Raw genomic sequence first — 15,214 nt, 5'->3', positions numbered from 1 at the left:
TACCCAAGGTCACCCAGTGACCACCAGTTAGTGGCAATCAGGATTAAACTGAAGTCTCCTTCCTGATTTTCTTATCTTATCTTTCCAATGGCCCCTGATGTTTCTTCATGGTAATACATGCTTTAAGCAGTCAGATGGCTTGACATGCAGAGTCATGCAGAGTTATCCTGCAGCAGAGTATATATTTCTGGGTAGGAGAGGAAGGCAGAATCCTCCTCCAAGATAGCAGAGGCTACCAGTAGACGATTGCACCTCCCTGACCCTTTTACTCCCCATCTCCAATTGCTCTTAGACCTTGGGTTTCTTAACTAGAAGCTACTGCTAAACTACTTCTAATCCCCTTGGTTCTACCCCTTCTTGAAACTGAGAAGAGATAGGGCACCTTGGAGAAGAGCTGGTCTCTCTCTTGCTCTGCCTTACTGCTGGTTCTATGCCAGCTGTATTGATTTAAGACTTTCTGGGAGCCTGTTTGAAGACTCAGGTTTCAGGATCTGATCCATCCCACCCTGAGCTGTTAGAATAGAGCCCATTCCCTTCCTAGCTATTAAGACTTCCTGCCTTCCAGCATTCTGAATGGCTGCCAGGACCCTGTTCTCAGTTTCCTCAGGCTAGTAAGTGGCATCTTGCAGCATACAAGCCTCATTTTGCACTTTCCAAAGCACTTTCATATTTATTGGATCATTTGATTTCACAATGACCCTGGGATGAAGGGAAGGGCAGGGCAAGGGTTGTTCCCCTCCAGTCCTGGGCTTTTTTTTTTTTTTTAGATTTGGAGAAATTGAAGCCATGATTCATATACTGAGCCAATGGCTGAACAAGGGTCTAGAACCTAAGTCTCCAAGATCATTTACTATATATGGGATGTTTAGCTTGGCAACTCCCTTCCGGAGAGATTGTTGAAAAGAGCTCTACAAAAAGCCACTTAGGTTTGAGACCTTCTAAGTTTGTATCTTGCTATCTCTATCACTAACTCACTGGAGGACCTTGGACAAGTCACTTAACTCTCAAGGCTCAGCTTCTTTATAAACTAAGAATATGTGTCAAATAAATATTACATATGTTCATGTGTGTATATGTCTATTTATATACCTGGTGATTTAACTTTCACACCAATGCAGATCCATAACTCATTTGCAATGTATTTCTTTTCTGAGGAGTTAATTGACTTGCTCTTGGTCACTCAGCTACTATATATCAGAAGCAGGGCTTGAACCCGGGGCTTCCTGGCTCTAAGACCAGGGCTCTATTTACTAAGCCATGTTGCCTTTTAGTCATCATGTTAATAATAGCTGACATTTATAGAGTACTTCAAAGTTTGCGAAGCAATCACTATTTTATTTGATCCTCAAAACCACCCTGGGAGATAGGTATTGTTGCTAGCCCCATTTTTCAGATGAGGAAACTGAGGCACAGGGCATTTAAGTGACTTGCCTGGGGTTACATATGTAGTTAAGTGTGTGAGGTAGAATTTGAACCCAGGTCTTGTTGACTTCAATTCCAGCCCTCTACTCATTGAACCACCTAGCTGTCTAGCCACACATTTATCATTTCATTTGGTCTTCTCAAGCCTCTTGTAAGAGAGGTACTAGACGAGGAAACTAACACCCACAAGAGTTAGGACCTGCCCATAGATAGTAAGTGTCCTCTGCCCTGGCATTCATCTAGAGTGTTCTGTACAGTTCTGAGAGCCATATTTTAGGGAGGACATTGATAAATTGTAAGACATTCACAGGAGGGTGAATCAGAATGGGCAAAGTTCTGGCCATCAGGATATGTGGATCCTGGGGTTATTTAGGCAGGAGAAGAGAAGATTCTGGGGTGACTTGTTAGCTATATTCAAATACTTGACAGACCTTCATGTAAAAATGGGTTTTGCCTGTTTTGCCCCAGAAGACAGACCCAGAAGCAGCTGGTAGAAGCTGCAAAAAGGTCAATTTAGGCTTGATGTCAGGAAAAGCTTCTGAACAATCCCCAAGTAAAAGGTTCCAGACATAGTGGGAGCGTACCTCATTGGAGGTCTGCAACCCAAGACTGGAGGAGGGTGAGTGCTCCATTCAGTGAGGGTGCTGCTGGTCCCCTTGGACTTCTGAGAGTAGCCAAAGGAGGACAGCAGTAGTAGCAATGCTATCAATAGCTCACATTTCCTCCACTGACATCCTTTTCCAGTGTCTCACCATGGTGTGCAAGGGTTCCTGAGCACTCTGCTCATGGAACACAAGTTCTGGCAGGTCTTACCAAGTTGGACAGACTTCCAATATGGGCTTGCCCATGGACCAGATATCTTGGATCCAACCTTTTGAAACACCGCTTAAGAGTTCTGCAAGCAGAGGAAGTCCCAAGAGCTGCATTCTGGGTACTCAGGTCAGAGGGGGTGGAGAGTATCAGAGTTGGCAGAAGCACCTGGTTGGAGAGGGAGGGGAAAACATTCCAGGATCAAAGACAGAGAAATGGAAGGTGAACGGTACATTTGGGGAAACAGCATTATTCAGTTTGGCTGAGGTACAGGAAAGAGAGAAGCGAGCTGTGGGACAGACAGCTGGATAGATAGGATGGCACCAGATTTGGAGAGGCTCTGGAATGTGACTTTGAGCAATCTAACTTTGTCTTGTAGGTAATGAGGAGTCATCAAACCATTTTAAAAATAAATTTTTATTGTTTTTTTTTTGTTTTTATATTACCTACATTTTCCAAAGTAGGTTTTAAGCAGGGGTGTAACATGATCAGTTTTGTCCATCCTGATTCACCCTCCTGTGGATGCCTTGCAACTTATCAATGACCTCCCTAACATATGGCACTCAGAACTGTACAGAACATTCCAGATGAATGCCAGGGCAGAGGACACTTACTATCTATGGGCAAGTCATAACTTTTCTGGGTGTCAGTGTCCTCATCTAGTACCCCCTCTTACGAGGGGGTTGAGAAGACCAAATGAAATAATGTATGTGTGGCTAGACAACTAGATGTTTCAATGGATAGAGGGCTGGAATTGAAGTTAATAAGACCTGAGTTCAAATCCTGCCTGTGTTAGGAAGATGAATCAGGTAGTCTTTGTAGGGCAGATTGTAGGATTCCTCCATCTCTCCAAGAAAGTTCTGTCTTATAGTAAAGTATGCATACTATTTTCATTTTTTTGTTTTTTTCTTACTTGTTGTTTTCCCTTCTGATTCTTCTTTCACAACATGACTAATGGGGAAATGTGTTTAACATGATTGTACATGTATAACCTATATTAGATTCCAAGCTGTCTTGAGGAGGGGGAGAGAAGGGAGAAAAATTTGGAACTCAAAATTTTACAAAAATGAATGTTGAAAACTATTTTTACATGTAATGAAAAAATACTATTAAAGAAACAAATAATAATAAAGTATGCAGAAAAGTATAAAGATAAAAAAGCCCACAAAATTAGCCAAGATATCAAAAAAACTGATGTTATATTCCGCGTCCCACACTCATAGTCTCCCTCTTCTGCAAAAGAGCTGGAGGGATGTGCCTCCTCATATCTCTTATTGAAGGTTAAATTAATTATAATTACAATTTCATGATATTGAGTTTCAATTGTTTTTTCCTCCCATTTACATTGTTGTAGTCATCGTGTAAAACTTTCCTGGATTTGCTAACTTCACTTAAATCAATTTATCTAAGTCTTTCCATGCTTCTCTTAACTTTCCACGTCAGCTCTCAAGGCACAGCGGTATTCCATTAAATTTATATACCACAATTTGATTAGGTATTTCCCAAATTGACAGGAATCAACTTTATTTTCATTTCTTTGCTGCCAGAAAAAGGGCTACTCGAAATATTTTTTTTGTTCTTGACCTCCTTGGAGTATTATACCTAGCAGAAGGCTCTCTCAGTCAAAAGATAATAGCCTCTGTGGTCACTTTTTTTGCATAATTCCAATTAGCTTTATAGGATGATTATACTAATTCACAGCTCTACACTGTGGATGGACATTTGTGTGATCATCTTTCTATAACTCCCCCAACAGTGTCTGTTCCCATGTTTTGTCATTCTTGCCACTGAAAGGTTTGGAGCAGGAGTGTAACATGATCAGAGCTCTGCTTTAGGATGATGAATCTGGTAGCCTGTATAAGATGAACTTTAGGGAAAGAGAGCATAGGAAGGGTGATCTTTGGAAGGCTATTTTCTAGACAAAAAGACAACACAGATGCATTGCTTTAATTTTGAAGCCTATCACTGTTATTTGTTGGTCAGTTATAGACTAGAAAGGAAAGGATTCTTAACTCAAAGAGGGTTTTCTAAAGGTGAGTTTGAAAGTACAGATTTGGTAACTTGTTAAGTAGGAAGTATGTATGAAATCCCCTTCCTCCACCCGTAGGCCAACAATCTTATTATGTATTTGAGCTTTACTTATGGGGAAATGGAGAGGCCTGAAGAAGATAGCTGTGTTGGCTAAGGAGATGTAGCAAAGTGGTAGTGGAGCTGGGATTAGAACACGTCTATGGAGTCCCTCCTAGGAGCTTTTCCTCTTATTCCAGGGATGGGGAGCCTGCAGCCTCCAGGTGACATTGGATTCAGTCAAAGGGCTGAACTTGAGGACCTAGAAGGCTACGTGTGATCTGGAGGCTGAAGATTCTCCACCCTTCTCCTATACCATGCTGCCTCTGGGTAGTAATGAGGAAAAGGGAGGAAGGACAGTTGGAGGAGGGATGGGGTGCTGAGGGTGACAAAGTAGAAAGGAGAAAAGACTGGTCACTTGGTAGGAGACCTGAAAAATCAACTATAAGTGCACCTCGAAAAGAGACTGTATTCTGAAGGCTCAGTCAGGAGGGTGTAGAGGGAAAGCTGTCAGAGCTGGTGGGAACACCTCATGCAGCAAGGACATTCCAAGCAGTTCAGTTGTGTTCTACTCTCTGTGACCCCATTTGGGGTTTTCTTGGCAAAGATAATGGAGTGGTTTGCCGTTTCCCTCTCCAGCTTATTTTACAGATGGGGAAGCTGAGGCAAACAGGATTAAGTGATTTGTACAGACTAAATTTGAACTCAGGTCCTCGTGGTTCCCCCCTCTCCCAGCTCCCCACTCCTAGCACTTTAGCCACTGTGCCACCTAGCTGCCCCATTCCAAGAAACAGCCAGTGGATCTGGAGTCAGGAATATCTGAGTTCAGTTTTTGTTCTGGACACACTTACTAGCTGTGTGACCCTGGGTAAGTCCCTTAACCTCTGTCCACCTTGGTTTCTTCATCTGTAGAATGGAGATAATAATAGTACCTAGCTGCCAGGGTTGCTGCAAGGATAAAGGGAAAGAAGGGAAAGGGAATAAGTATTTATTAATCTACTATATACCATCTGATGAAATATTTGTAAAGTGCTTCCCCTGGTTTAAAGTGTTGTGTAAAGGATACTACCATTGTTGCTGTTGACTGTCCACACTCAGCTTCCAAATGTCTAGTTCTCATCATGACTCCGCTGTTCAGGAATTGTCTATGGCCCGGACTTCCTATTTCTATCCTCTCTGATCAGACTTTAATTGTTTTCTTTCCTCTTCCCCTCTCTATGGATTCTGTGCTCCTGACAAACCTTATGACTCACCTCCCTGAGCATTTTACCTCCTCCCTCACATGTGCAACTGCCCCCTCTCTGCCTTTGTTTACACAGCTCCTTATACCTGGAATTCACACGCCCAGTCCTTTCCCAGCCCATTGAAATCCTTCTCTTGCTTTGATGTCTAGCTTGGGAGATACTTCCTCTAGAAGTTTTCCTTGATAGTTCCCCTAAGTTTGAAGGGAGCTTCCCAACTTTAAAAAATGAGAGTATTTCATTTATTCCTCACCTATGTTCTAATCCACATTACTGCTACATGTATCTGTCTGCACATTCCCTCTTCTGTTAGACAAATATGTCTTATGAGGACAGAGACCACATTTTATTCATCTTGGCTCCTTTCCTAGTCTAGCCAGGGACCTTGGACATAGTTGACCCTTGATGAACCCTGATTGCAATTAAGTGATTCGGCGCAGCTAGTTGGATAGAGAACCTGAGTTCAAATTCGACCTCAGATACTTGCTAGTTTCGACCCAGGCAAGTCACTTAACCCTGATTGCCTAAAAAAAAAAATTATTGAATGACTTGCTCAAGATCACCTTGCTAGTTAGCAGCAATGTCTCAATTAGAAGTATGGAAGGCCACAGCTGGAAGGGACCTAAGAGAGAGGAGTACTATGACATCTCTGACAAGTGGTCATCCAGTCACTTGGAGACTCACAGACTTAGGGATCCCATTCTACTTTCAGATAGTTTTGATTTTTTAGGAAGTTGTTCCTTTCATTGAACTGAAATAAACGAAGAGACCTCAGTGGTTATTTACTCCAACCCATGACCAGAAAAAGAATTCCTATTTCAACACACCCAACAAGTAGTTACCCAGATTGTGCTTGGAGTCTTCAAAACAGGGTGACCCCAGAACATCCTGAACCAACCCATTTCACAAAACAGGGTGACCCCAGAACATCCTGAACCAACCCATTTCACTTTTGGGTGGATGGAGCACAACGTCCCACAGGGGGATTGACTAATGCAGAATGCAGCAGGACCAGAAAGCCATGGTCCTTTTCATATGGTCCAGTATTGCCCTAGTTTTTTTGACTGCTATATCATCCTATTACCTCATATTGTGCTTGGAGTCCATGAAAACTTCCAGATCTCTCTCTCTCTCTCTTTTTTTTCACATCCTCTCATTGGTGCTAGTTCTGCTAAGTCTAAATCCTTGTTCCATGTAACAGTCTTTCACATACTTAGTCTTATGGAGTTGATGGGACCTTAGAAGGCATCTGTTCTCCCTCATTTTACAAATGACAAAACTGAAATTAAATACATGAAATCACTTTGCCAAGGTCATGTAGGGACTGGAGATAGGATTTTAATCCAATTCCTTTAACTCCAAATCCAATGCTCTTTCCACTTTACCAAGTTGCTAACAATAAGCCAGGCTTAACACCTCCAGTTCCTTCAACTTCTCCTTGGCTGGTATTGTCTCCAATCCCCTCACCATCTACAGGCTTGTCAACGTTCTTCCTACAACATGATGCCAAAGCCTGAACATGATTCTCCAGATGGGGTCTGGTCATGGTAGAGGACAACAAGATGTTTGTTTCTTCCATTCTGACTTCAATACTTCCATGCATGCTTAAGATGAAAGTAGCTGTTTAGCAGTTGCCATGTCACAATGTTGACCCATATTGATCTTGGGATACACTAAGACACATCTCACCCCTCACTCCCAGGATCTTTGCCACAGGAACTGTTGTCCAATCACATCTCTCCTATTATACTTTTGCAGTTGATTTCTTTTAAACCTGTGTAGGAACCAGGTCTCCTACTTCCTGGTCAAGGGATCTTCTCACATGCTGCCTTTATGTGTCCCCAATCAGGTCAGTTTCCCCCAGAAAAAGCCATCCTTGTACCTATCTCAACTCAGGGTGATGCTCCCTCCTTCCTCCCCACTTAGAAAACTCATTTTCCTCCAAATGCAATAATAAGAAATCCACCTCTTTACAAAATCCAGCAGCTCCTTCATCAGATTCCCTCATTGACTATTGATTGTTACTTAATTGTTTCATGGGTCATCTCTCTCCAACTAACTCCTCCAGGGGTTGATACATTAGCTTACAGACAGTAGAAGAAGTGTGACTTAATCCAAAAGTCATAGACAGTCAGTAAACATTTATGAAGCACCTGCTATGTGCCAGACACTATCCTGGGGGACAGAAATACATTTTTTTAAAAAGACATTTGGTAACACTACTGTGCTGTAAGAAATGACAAGCAGATTGATTTTTAGAAGAACCTGGAAAGATTTGCATGAAGTAATGAAGAGCGAGTGAATGTAGTATATGATAAGAGCAATGTTGTTTGAAGAGTAAATGTAAAGAACTAATCTATTCTGAGTAATGTGAATATTAAAATCAACTATGAAGGACTTGTGAAGGACAATGATTTTCACCTCCAGAGAAAGATGAATTGGCTGTTGTACTTTGTTCTCGAAGAGGACCAAAAATGACATCTCTAGTTTTGTCAGGTTTCAATGTATGTGACTGTGGCTGATCAGACCAATATGAGCTCAGGTTGGGCACAAATAGGCCATGTGCACATTTGGGGCGGTTACTCTAAACTTGCTCATCCTGAGTTTCCTTTGAGCTGTTTCAATTCTGCTTTGCTCATAGAGCACAGCACCTTCTCTGATGTGGGCATGTCACATCCCATGTAAAACAATTAATTCCAAAGTTCTTGAGAGCTTGAGTGTGTCCTTGTATCACTTCTTCTGACCACCATGTGAATGCTTGCCCTGTCTGAGTTCTCCATAACATAGTCTTTTTGGCAAGTGTACTTTTTACATTTGAATGTGGCCAGCCCATTGGAGTTATGCTCTCTGAAGTATAGTTTGAATGCTTGGCATTTTAGTTTGAGTAGGACCTCGGTGTCTGGCACCTTATCCTGCCAGGTGATCTTCACAGTCTTCCTAAGACAGTTCAAATGGAAGTGATTCAGTTTCCTGGCATGGCGCTGGTAGATTGTCTATGTTTCATAGGCATACAACAATGAGGTCAACACAATGGCTCCATAGACCTTCAGTCTGGTAGTCAGTCTAATACCTCTTCCCTCCCAAAACTTTTCTTTGGAGCCTCCCAAACACTGAGCTAGCTCTGGCAATGCATGTATCAACCTCATTGTCAACGTGTACATCCCTGGAAAGTACACTATCAAGGTAAGTGAACTTATTCACATCATTCAAAACTTCATTTCCTGTAACCGTGTATGTAACACCATGTATGTAACACCATGTATGGATGGTGTGGTAGTGGCTGATGGAGCACCTGTGTTTTGTTAGAGCAAAATTAGCATTAGGCTCTGGGCATGGCAGTCAAGAAGCCTATGTTCAAATCTAGTGTAGTAGGTAACTTCCACCCCCCCACCCCACCCCCTGCTTTGAATCCTTAGTCTTTCTCACTACTTTGAGGATAAAGTGAGATAAGACATGAATTTCCTTTGAAAACCACAAATGATCAGGCATGGTGACAGATTGTTATGATCCCTCATATTAGGAAGGTCAAGGCTGGCAGGTTGCTGGAATTTAGGAGTTCTTAACTGTAGGACTAAAGCTAAACCCAAGGGTTAGCTCTAAGTCTGGCAAGCCCCCATGGTGGGGAGCCATTGGGCTGCCTAAGAAGGGTAGAACTGACACAGGGTGGAGAGAGAGCAGGTTAAAACTTCTGTACTTCTGATCAGCTCTGGAACTGGCCAGTGACTGGCCACTATCCTTCCAGTTTGGGCAAGAGGAGCAGCCTCAGTTTCAAAAGAAAACAGGAAATGAGGGCAACAATGAGTAGCATGACTTTTAAAATACACACACACAGACACACACACACACACACACACACACACATCATTAAAGGAGGTAAAAGTATTTTGGCACACCCTAAAGAATTAAAAACCAGAATATTCCTTCCAGGGTGATAGGAAGCAGACGACAAATAATTAAAAAAACCACCTTCATATCTGACTAATACTTTAAAGGTTATAGAGTATTTGCAATCCATTATCTCACTGGAGTCTTATAACAGCCCCAAGGGAGACAGGGTAAGGGTTATTATCTCTTCCCCCTGGACTCATACAGTGTTTCGCTTTATTACGTACTATATAGTTAACTGCATTCATGCCTTAGTCTCCTAATAGTCTCTGTCCTGCCTCTTTCATAGAGCCGTTTTGAAGAGGGTATTGCATAAATATAAGCAGTTATTTACTTTTTCTGGTTCTACTGTGGGTAAAAGAATAATAATATAGTGCTCACAAATGCCTGAACCTGTGCTGTTTCCTTTGAGTTTCTTAATTACCCTGTGAGGAAGGTATTTTTCCCATTTTACAGATACGGCCCAGAAAGGTTAAATAATTTGCTCTTAGTCATCACCCAGATGGTAAGTATCAGAGGTGGGATTCAAAGCCAGGTTTTCCTCAGTCCAAATCCAAGGCTCTTTTTTTTCTTTTTAAAAACTTGGCATATTTTTCCTTCCAGTTTTGAAATTGATTCTTTTTAACAATCATTATAGCCATTTATTTGCACTCCTCTCCCTCACCAAAACTTCCTTTATAATAAAGGAAAATAGTTAAGCATAAGCACCCAACAAAATAAACAAATCCAACAATATGTGGCATATTTTAATCTTTTACCTCTGTGCTGAGAGGAGGGGTATATATTATGTTCTCTGTTCTTTGGAACCAAAGACATTCATTGAAATTTTTCTGAGTTCAGCTATCTTTTATTGTTTTTTTTTACTGCAGCTATTGTGTATATTATTTTTTTGTTTCTGATTTCTTCACTCCGCATCACTTCATACAAATCTTCCTATGTTTCTTTGAATTTCTTATATTTGTTATTTCTTATAGCATACTAATCTTCTATTATATTCTAGATGGCAAAGATTAGGTTGGAAAATATGGCTCAGGTATAAGGAATGAGAGAGGCCAAATGAAAGAAGATGGAAGCTTCATGCCTATAGATCATGAAAATTTCCTTTGAAAAAAAGAATTAGGAGGCATTGGACATGGTAAGCTGCAAATTGAATTACAAAAAATGAAACTGACATTTTTAGCATATGTAAAATTGCTCACAATTGATGTGGAGTCATTTCCGAATCAAGTTGTCTATGCATGGTCAGTCCATAGACTTGTTAGGGCAAAGATGAAAATTAATATAAAACTAGGAGAAATAACAAAAATGAGAAAAAGGTATAGGAAGGAATGAAAACAACCTGACATACAAACAAGTTACCAATGTCAAAAAATGGGAAATGGATGAAAGAAATTATATCAACACTGATTATAACAATTTTGGAAATAAATTTACCTGACATATATCAACCGTCATGATGAAGAAATCAAACAAGCTTAAAGTCTGTCTTTAATTAATATGCCAGGTATTGTGTTAGTAATGCTAGGGATACAAAGACAAAAAAGCCCCTGACCTCAAGGAAGGGACATAACTTCTCCTAGGAGATATAATATATTGGCATGCAAGGAAATGCAGGAAATATACAAAATAAATACACAGTGATGGAAGGGAGCACTAAATGAGGGAATCAGAAAAGGTTTCTTTGAGGAGGGAGTATTTTACCAATCTTAAAGGGAGCCAGTGGTTCCAAGAGGCAGAAGTGAGAAGGGAGAATATTCTAAGCACGGGGGAGAGCCTTTACAAAGTCTGGGAGGCAGGAGATGTAATGTCACCTGTGGGTAACAGCAAACAGACCGATTTGATTGGAACTTAAGAGTGTGTGAGGTGCAGTGATGTATAATCAGCTTGGTCAGGTAAGTTGGACCTGGATAGTGAAGGGCTTAAAATGCTGGAGAAGTTTGTATTTTATACAAAGGACAATAGGAAGTTGGTGAAAGTTCTTATCCAGAGTAGTGATATGGGTGAATTTATGCTTTAGGAATATGGATTTGGCAGCTGCAAATACAAAAAGGGGAATTGGGAGGCCTTTGTGATAGACCAGCAAAGAGCTGATGAGGCCTCATTGGAGAGGGCAGTTGCCATGTGAGTGAGGAGGTAAGGATGGAGAGGAGAGATTTTGAGAAAGTGGAATAGAGATTTGCCAATAGATCATATATGAGGGATTGAGGAAAAAGGAGTTTCGAACCTCGGTAACTGGAAGAATGGTAGTATCCTCAACAGAAATAAGGAAATAAAAGAGGAGAGGGTTAAGAGGTAGAGATGAGTCCTGTTTTGAACATGTCAAGTTTGAGATGCTAGGGAATATCCCAGTTGAGATATCAAGCAAGTGATTCAAGACACAGAACTGGAGCTCAGGAAAGGGATGAGTGTGGGCTACATTGATGTGGGAGTCCTCTACATCGAGAAGATAGTTGAATCCATGGAAGCTTGTGAGATCAGCAAGAGGGAGAGTATAAAGAAAGGAGAGGAGAGAGCCCAGGTCAAAGCCTCAGGCTACACAGAGATTAGAAAGAAGAAAATGTGAATGATAAACCTACAAAGGAGACTGAGGATTGGATTAACCTGTGAGAAGAGTCATGATGAAGCAATGTCACAAAAACCCAGTGACAGGAAAAGATTCAGGAGGGTGTGCTCTCTGCAATGTTGCACAAAGGTAAAGAGGTATGAAGAATAATAAGAAGAAAAAGGTATGAGAATAGTAATGACAGCATTATAGACAATTGATAGGATAAAGTGACATGTTGGTTTTATTATACTTAAATGGAAAAGCAAGCCCTACATTTTCATGTTCAATTCCCTCCCATCTACAATTAGACTGAGTTCCTTGAGGGCAGGGGCTGTTTTTTGCCTTTCTTTATATCCCCAGAGTTTAGCACAGTGCCGAGCACATGGCAGGCTTATTAACTGATGGAAAATGTATATGGAAATGCTCATTTTATTTGGTGTTTGTTAAGTTCATAAATTTTTTTAATTAAAGAGCATTTTCATGCAAGTAGTGGAAACAGAAGTTAGACTGTAAAGGGTTGAGAAGTGTGTGGGAGGTGAGAGACTGGAATCAATGAGCACAGATGCTTTTTTTCTAGGAATTTAGTGGTTAAAAAATTAGAAACATTGATCAATTGGTTGAAGGGATGGTAGGATAAAATGAAGAGCTATTTTTAGATGATGGAGATCTTTGAGCATGTTTATAGGTAGCAGGAAAGGAGCCAGTAAAAGAGATGAAAATCAGAGAGAAAGATTGCAGGGATAAGTTCCTGAAGGAATGGAAAGGTATGGAACCAAGGGCCCAAGTGGAGGGGTTGGAGTCAGCAAATATAAGGACCATCTCATTCTCTGAGAATGAAGCAAAACAGCAGAGGATGAGGGGACTTAGTCAGCAAATGTTTGAGCTCCTTGACAAGCAGAGGGATATGTCAGCCAAGGGCAACATTGGTTAAGAATATAAACTTCTTTATAAAATCTTACTGAGGATTGTGGAAAATTATGAGTAGCATCATGTCATAAAACAGAAATCTGTGGAAAGATAAGAACTTCTGAGGAAAGCTTATTTAGAGACCTAATTAAGCAGTCATTTCAGGGGTATTTAAGGATGAAATTGGAAGGACAACAATAGAAGAAAGATGGAAAAGATCTGTAAAAGTTTTATTTGTAAGCAGTTGAACTAAACCACATATTTACAGAAGAAGAATGTGCTGAAGGCAAGACAATTTTGAGAGTTCTGAGGAGCTCAGTTCTCAAGTTATCTGAGGGAGAAGATATAGAAAAAAAATTCTGGACCTTGTTATTACAAAAAATAGGGGACAACTGAGAGAAGATAATAAGTACTGGCCCATATGCCTACTTTCCTATTCATATGAAATTTTTATGAGAATCTACACATACTTTGAGGGCAGTAGTATATTGGTACTGTTTAACAACTGACCCTCTGGAAAAAAAATGTACTTATGACACACTTTTAAATTTCGTTTGCATTATTAACATTTTCTCCATCACTTTCTTAAGTTTACAATCAACAAAAGAACAAATTGAGTCCTGGTTTGTGGCATTTGCTGATTTCCAAGGTGTAAAGACTCACACAGGAAATTTAGCAACTGGATGATGTGCTACTGGAATTGACTCCAGCACAACCCAGATTAAAGGCATCCTTGATGAGGGTGCTTAGAAAAGGCAGGCTTTCACAAGTCATATTCCAAAGTAGGCCACACTTTTTACTATCATGCAACTGACTGAAAGAGGTAGAGAAGACAATATCCAACCAGAATTCTAAATCAAGGAAAGATGACCTAGGTGAGGGCTGCTAGATGATTTTTTTTTTTTAAATCTTAAGAACTCTGTAGAGTCTTTGAAATTAAATCCACTTACAAGGCTGACTCTTCAATATATACAGGAAAATATCTAGTGAGATAAAGAATGCCTACTGCCTAGGATATACAGATGACAACATACAGAGCTCCTCCATTAGCAAAGGTCTTTCAGAGAGGCAACAATCTCTGACTCCAGAGCTGAACATGAGAACAGGCTTGATTTTCTTTGGGAAATTGCAATGTTCTTTTAATGACTACAAACTTCTTCTGGAAACAAAATCCATTCTATAATTTAAACATCAATATTCCTCAAGTGATGCTATATGGAACACTAGTCTGAAGAATGGAAAATGAGTGTTATCTAAAGCTCAGTGGATGGGGAAGAGTGGGCATAAGTAGGGTGCAGCACATTACAAACAAGGAATTGTGGAGAATAAAGAAAGTTGCAAAAGAAATGTATGATCAGAAAAAAAAAAGGGCTGATCACAGAGCAAGAATGAAGGATAACCAAAAGATAAACTGTGTGCTCTACCATTTTCCGTCAGTCAGTTAATCAATATGCATTTATCAAGTGTCTACTATGTACCAGGCTGCATCTGGGAATACAGAAAAAGACAAAAAGCAGTCCCTGCCCTGGAGGAGCTCACAGGCTAATGGGAGAGACAACATGCCAACAACCATGTACAAACAAGATATAGAGAGGATAAATTGGAAGATAATCCATAGAGGATAGGTGCTCAAAATAAGGGGGACTGGGAAAGGCTTCTTGTAGAAGGTGGGATTTAAGCTGGGACTTAAAGGGGATGAGGAGGAAGTGTTTCAGACCAGGGGGACAGCCAGTGAAAATGCTCAAAGCTGAGAGATGGAGGGTCTTGTTTGTGGCATTGCCAGGAGGCCAGTGTCACTGGATCAGAAAGTATGTGGGGATTGTGGACAGTGTAAGGTGTAAGACCGGAAAGTTGGAGACGGGGAGACTTGTGGCAGGCAGATAGACCAGTGCAAAAGTCCAGGTGTAAGGAGATGAGGACCTGTGCCATACCATGGTGGTGGCAGTATCAGAGGAGAGAAGGGGGATGTTGCAAAGGTAAAGTTTACAGATCTTGGCAACAGTTTAGATATGGGAGTTGAGAGACAGTAAAAGTCAAGGATGACACCTAGGTTTTGAGCTTGGGGAATTGGGAGGATTGTGGTACCTTCAACAGTAATAGGGAAATTTGGAAGGGGAGAAAGTTTGGGGAGAAAGATGAGGACAGTTTTGGACATGTTGACTTTAAGATATCTATAGGACATCCAGTTCAACATGTCTAACAGACAGAGATGCAAGACTGGAGGTCAGCAGAGAGGTTAGTGCTGAATAAATAGATTTGAGACTCATCAGCAGAGATGATAATTGAAACCATGGGAACTGATGATGTCACTAAGTGATAGCGGGAAAAGAGAAGACGG

Source organism: Notamacropus eugenii, chromosome 5, assembly GCF_028372415.1.
Source record: "Notamacropus eugenii isolate mMacEug1 chromosome 5, mMacEug1.pri_v2, whole genome shotgun sequence".
In the NCBI taxonomy this organism is placed as follows: Eukaryota; Metazoa; Chordata; class Mammalia; order Diprotodontia; family Macropodidae; genus Notamacropus; species Notamacropus eugenii.
Note: the sequence above shows the minus strand (reverse complement) of the source record.